This window comes from Nannospalax galili, unplaced genomic scaffold (assembly GCF_000622305.1).
Source record: "Nannospalax galili isolate Female #2095 unplaced genomic scaffold, S.galili_v1.0 scaffold332, whole genome shotgun sequence".
Taxonomy (NCBI): Eukaryota; Metazoa; Chordata; class Mammalia; order Rodentia; family Spalacidae; genus Nannospalax; species Nannospalax galili.
In genome coordinates this window covers 184,626-190,700 of record NW_008333794.1, presented here as the reverse complement: position 1 = coordinate 190,700, position 6,075 = coordinate 184,626, and positions in this window count along the sequence as shown.

Genomic DNA, 6,075 nt, shown 5'->3' with positions numbered 1-6,075 from the left:
CGAAAGACCAGAAGAGGCCATTGGTGAAGGTGTAGCCTCAGTTTCAGTGGAGACCCCAGCTTTTTGGAGATGCCAGGACCATGGGACGACCACCAAGGACAGCGGTAGGTGTGGAATGGAGCTGGCCTGGGTCTGCGAGATGATCTGAGTGTACTGTGGAGAGTCAGAGAAGTGGAGCTGCCAGAACCCTTTGGAGCCTAGAAGATTGTGAGTGACTCCCAGATGTCCAGCCTTGAGCTACTTTGCTGGACTTTGGTTTTGCTTAGGTGTGCCCTATTCTTCCCTTTGAAATAAGACAGTACTTGTTTTGGATTTTACAGAAGCCACCCACAGTTAAGAGACTGTTAAGAGACTATAGACTTTTAAATGTTTGGATTTTTTAAGGACTGTGGGATTTTTAAGGTTGTACTGTCTTATGCTGTGATATTAATGTTAACATCATATCTTGGGGACAAGAATTGGAAAGGTTATGGTTTAATAGTGTTGTGTTTGTGTGTCAAGTTGACAAGGGGTCAATTGTGCTGGATAGTTTTAGTGTCAACTTGACACACCTGGGTTGAGGGAGCCTCAATTGGGGGATTGCCTCTATTGGACCCGCCTGTGGCCATGTCTGAGGGACATCTTCTTGATGAGTGATGTGGGAGGGCCCAGCCCACTGTGGGTGACACCACGCCTGGGCAGGTGGGCCTGTGTTGCATAAGAAAGCAGGCCAAGCAGGGGCCAGGAGAGCAAGCCAGTAAGCAGAGTTCCTCCATGGCCTGTGCTCCAGCTCCTGCTTCCAGGTTCCTGCCCTGAGTTCCTACCTTGGGCTCCTTGATGAACTGCGACCTGGGAGATGTAAGCTGAATAAACTCTTTCCTCCCCAAGTTGGTATTGGTCAGAGTGAGTGTTTTGTCACAGCAATGAAGAACAAACTAGGACACTACATTAGGCTGTCTTGAAATTTCTTCCACCAGAGAAATTAAGTCCATGGCTTTTCAACTTAGCCTCAGGAAAGCTTTTTGGCTGTGGGCAGACTCCAAGAAGACTCTGCCAAAATATCCCAAGTGCTGCTTAAGTTTTTCTTTCCCTCTGGAACTGCATTGTTCTCAGCACTACTTTCTTCCAAGCCCCTACTAGAATGTCCTGTTAAGCTCCGCTTACAGCAATCAACCACTTTTCTAGCCCAACCTTCCAAAGTCTTGCACATTTCTTCAAAACCCCACATCGTCAGGTTCTTCACAGCCAACAGCCCACTCTCTGGTACCAATTACTGTATTAGTCACTTTTCTGTTGCTGTGGTAGAAACACTGACACAAGCAATTTATAGAAGGGTTTATTTGAGCTAATGGTTCCAGGGGAATTACAGTCTGTCATGGCAGGGAGGCATGGAGGCTGGAGGTGACTGGAGCAGGAGCAGCAGAAGTGAAGCTCTCACATCATCATGCAGGCACAGGAAGCAAGAGCTGTCGCATTTATTTTGTATGTGCACATGTGAGCACACATGCCACAGGGGGCCCGTGGAGGTCTGAGGAGAACTAGTGGGAGCCACTTCTCTTTCTTCCACCGTGTGATTCCTGGGGATTGATCTCAGGTCATCATGCTTGATGGCAAGTGTCTTCATCCACTGAGATATCACACCAGCCCTCAGTTTTTTTTTAATTACATGTATTTGTTTATTTGTGTTTGCGTGTGTATATGTGTGTGTGCATGTTCATGTGTGTGTGCATGCATGTGTGCTTGCATGCCATGATTTTCTTTTATGTGTTTCATTTTGAGACAGAACCTAGCTATGTAGCTTGGGCTGGAGTCAACATTATCATGCAGCCAAGGCTGGGCTTGAACTAAGTATAATCCTGCATGCCTCAGCCTCCTGAATTTGACATTACAGAGATGAGATAATGTTAGGAACAGGAATTTTAAGCTGAGAACCCTCCCTTGGGTTAAAATGTTAGGATTAGGAGTTGAAAGAGTTTACTCTCTATGAGTTCATGTAGTTTCTAGAATTTCCTTTGCTGTTGATTATAAGCTTAATTGCATTATGGTCTGATAGAATGCATGGGATTATTTCAATTTTTTTGCATTTGTTGAGGTTTGTTTTGTGCTCCAGTGTGTGGTCAATTTTAGAGAAACTTGCATGGGCTGAGTAGAAAGTGTATTCTTTAATGTGTGGTTGGAATATTCTGTAGATGTTTGTTAGGTCCATTTGATGTAAGATGCCATTTAATTCAGACATCTCTTTGTTTATTCTTTGTCCAGCTGACCTGTCTATTGGAGATAGTGGAGTACTGAAGTCACCTATGATTACTGAACTGGGATTAATCTGTGTTTTATAGTCCTATAGTACTAATCTTTTTGGTTGATTGTTCCTTTGATTAGATGAAGTGACCCTCTTTATCTCTTCTGATTAGTTTTAATTTGAAGTCTACTTTTTCAGGTATTAGAATTGCAGCACCTGAATACTTCTTAGTGCCATTTGCTTAGAATACTTTGTTCCATCCTTTTCATCCTTCTTGAAGGTGAGATGAGTTTCTTGAAGTCAACAAAAAGATGGATTTTTGTTTCTTAATCCATTCCACCAACCTGTATCTTTTGACTGGTGAGTTGAGGCCATTGATATTTAAAGTTATTATTGAAAGATGTGTATTGGTTACTGTTATTTGTGTTCTTGGTCCTATTTTATGTTTCTGTAATTATACCTTCCTTTGTTTTCTTTCTGTAACCTCTTGGGTATAGTCATTCCTATCTTCAGTCCTTTGTATTGCTTCAAGTATTCTCTGTGGGGCTGGTTTGGTGGACCTGAATTCTTTCAGCCTATCCATGTCATGGAAATATTTTCATTCTCCTTTGACTATGATAGTTTTGCTGGGTAAAGTATTCTGTGATGGCATCCATGGTCATTTAGAACTGGGAATGCTTTGGCCCAGCTTCTTCTGGTTTTCATAGTTTGCATTGAAAAGTCATTTTAATTCTCATGGGTTTTCCTTTATACGTAATGAAAAGTAACCAAACTCAAAAATTCAAATTGACCTTTATTAGTCAATAAGGGATGACTGCTGACCAGCCAGAGTCTTTTATAGCCATCCAGGCCAAACAGAAGGGGAAACTTAAGTACATTTGTGTTTGTAAATAGAGTCATGGGAGGTTGGAAAAAGGTTTAGGACCCATATTCCACCCCCATAAGGGTCTTGGGAGGACTTGTTTATGAAGCAGGACCTGTTTGCAGAGCAGAAACTGCTTTATGGTTTGGGGTTTATGGGATTTTGGATGGACTTGTTTGCAGAGCAAGACTTGCTTTATGTTTTTTTTTTTTTTTAAATGGGGCTCTCCCTTTAGTTACCACATTTATCTTAAGAACCATGTTCTGTCTTCTAGAGCCTGATGTGTAGAAAGAACTTGATGGGGCCAGGCATGGTGCTACATGCCTATAATCCTGTCATTTGTGAGGTAGACACCACAGGAGGATCAGGAGTTCAAGGCATCCTTGGTTACATAATGAGTTCTAGGCCTGCCACTGTGTTCTGGATAGCTTTAGTGTCAACTTGACACACCTGGGTTGAGGGAGCCTCAATTGGGGAATTGCCTCTATTGGACTGGCCTGTGGCCATGTCTGAGGGGCATCTTCTTGATTGTTGTGTGATGTGGGAGGGCCCACCCACTGTGGGTGTTGCCACCCCTGGGCAGGTGGGCCTGTGTTGCATAAGAAAGCAGGCTGAGCATGGGTCAGGGGAGCAAGCCAGTAAGCAATGTTCCTCCATGGCCTGTGCTCCAGCTCCTGCCTCTAGGTTCCTTCCCTGAGTTCTTACCTTGGGCTCCCTGATGAACGTGACCTGGGAGATGTAAGCCAAATAAACCCTTTCCTCCTCATGTTGGTAGTGGTCATAGTGTTTTGTCACAGCAATGAAAAAACAAACCAGGACATAGCTAGGATTCACAGGTCCAGGAATCAAGGGGTGAAAGTGGGAATGATTCCACTCACTGTCACCCCTAGTGACCCACTTGGAAAATTTTTCCTTCCTGTACCCTCGACTTTGTGCTCTGTTGGCTTAGATGTTTTAGTTCCAGAGGAGAGAGTGCTTCTGCCAGGAAACAAAACAAACATTCCCTTGAACTGGAAGCTAAGACTTCCCCCTAGACACTTTGGGCTTCTGATGCCTTTAAGTCAGCAGGCTAAGAAAGGAATAACAGTATTAGGAGGAGTGATTGACCCAGACTACCAGGGGAAATTGGACTGGTTCTCCACAATGGAGGTAATGAAAATTATATCTGGAAGGCAGGAGATTCCTTAGGGTGACTTTTGGTGTTACCATGACTTGTGATTAAGGTCAATGGGAAACTGCAACAACCCAATCCAGACAGGACAACAAATGGCCCAGACCCTTCAGGGATGAAAGTATGGGTCACTCCTCCAGGGAAAGAGCCAAGACCTGTAGAGGTGCTTGCTGATGGTGGAGGAAATACGGAATGTGTCAAGGTAGTGTCCCCAGACGTTCATCAGTGCAATTCATCCACTGAGGTCTAGTCAGCCTATCTAGAGTCCCTCACTTTAGGAAGATCAGCTCTTCCTCACCCAGCAGTAATCCGTTGCCTGCTCTTTTCAATATTCCTTTTTTTTTAATGAAGAAGTTGGGTTTTATTGATTAATAAAACCCTGTGCCTTTAACTTTCATTAAGTCTGAGTCATTATATCAAGGAATCATGAGCCAAAGGAATCAAAACTGAAATTAAAAAAATTATTATTTTTATTTTATGTGTATGAGTGAATTGCCTGCATGTATGTGAGTGCACCTGTGTTGTGCAATGCCACAGAGGTCAGAAGAGGGCTTTGGATTTGCTTGGAACTGGAGTTAAGGACGGTTTGTAGCTGCCATGTGGGTGCTGGGAATCGAACCTGGGTCCTCTGCAAGAGCAGTCAGTGCTCTTAACCACTGGGCCATCTCTATGGCCCCTCAAAACTCAAATTATGAATGAGTTGCATGTAAGGACTAGATGTCTGCCAAGATCTTTTGACCTCTCTGCCTTTGGCCTGGGTTCCTGAGCAGTGCAACTGTGAGCCTGAATCCCTTGGGCAGCCTATCACCTCCCTGATGCTCTGGGAAAAGAAGAGGAGGGATTGTTTGGAGACAGCTATTTTCAACACAGCTTATGCATTTGTCCCCAACCCCTCTCCCATGGTAGCCACTCTGGGTTTCCCTTCTTGCTATAGTGTGAGACCTGGTGTGGTAGATCTTTTCTATCAAGCCACTGAGGTGAGGTGTGCAGGGACAGTCATCTGTGATTGAGCATGGCTTTTAGGTGTGTGCTCTGAAGGGGTGCACTCCCCTGTGTCTGTGTGGACTGGGCAGCTTTTAGGAGGCAACATGGTCTGCCATCTAATGTCCCTTCTCTCAAGACTCTCAATCTTGGTTTGGAACTTCAATTTTTTTTTAACTTAAAAAAAAAACTTTATTGAAAATTTCATACATGCATATAAGGTGTTTTGGTCAAATCCACACCCACTGTCTCCCCTCCAATTCCTCCCATATTTCCCATCACTTTCTTTTTCTTTCTTTCTTTCTTTCTTTCTTTCTTTCTTTCTTTCTTTCTTTCTTTCTTTCTCTCTCCCTTTCTTTCTTTCTTTCTTTCTTTCTTTCTTTCTTTCTTTCTTTCTTTCTTTCTTTCTTTCTTTCTTCTTTTTAAATGGGGATTTTTGCTACTTTAACATCACCCCTCTAAAGAGGTAACCCTAAAATCTTTTAGGGATTAGGTACAAGCTCCTAAATACTTTTGACATTTTTAGCCTTTGGAACGGAGTAGGTTGCTAGAGGCCCAAGGACATTTTGTCTTTTAGCCAAGAAACTGGCTCATTTTCTTTAGGATCTTTTGACCATAATTTCCTGGCCAATTCCTACCTCCTATTCTTATCACACCATCCTCTGAAGAGGTTATCCAAGTTGCTGATAGGTAATTGGGACGCGGACTGCTCTGGCTTCTTCCACGCTGAACAGGGATGCAGGGTAAGACAACAGGGGTACCCCTTCAGTGGGTCTATCTAAAAGACTCCCAAATTGCATAACTCTTATCTGTAGGGAGAAAAGAAAGTCATTGCCTGGTGAA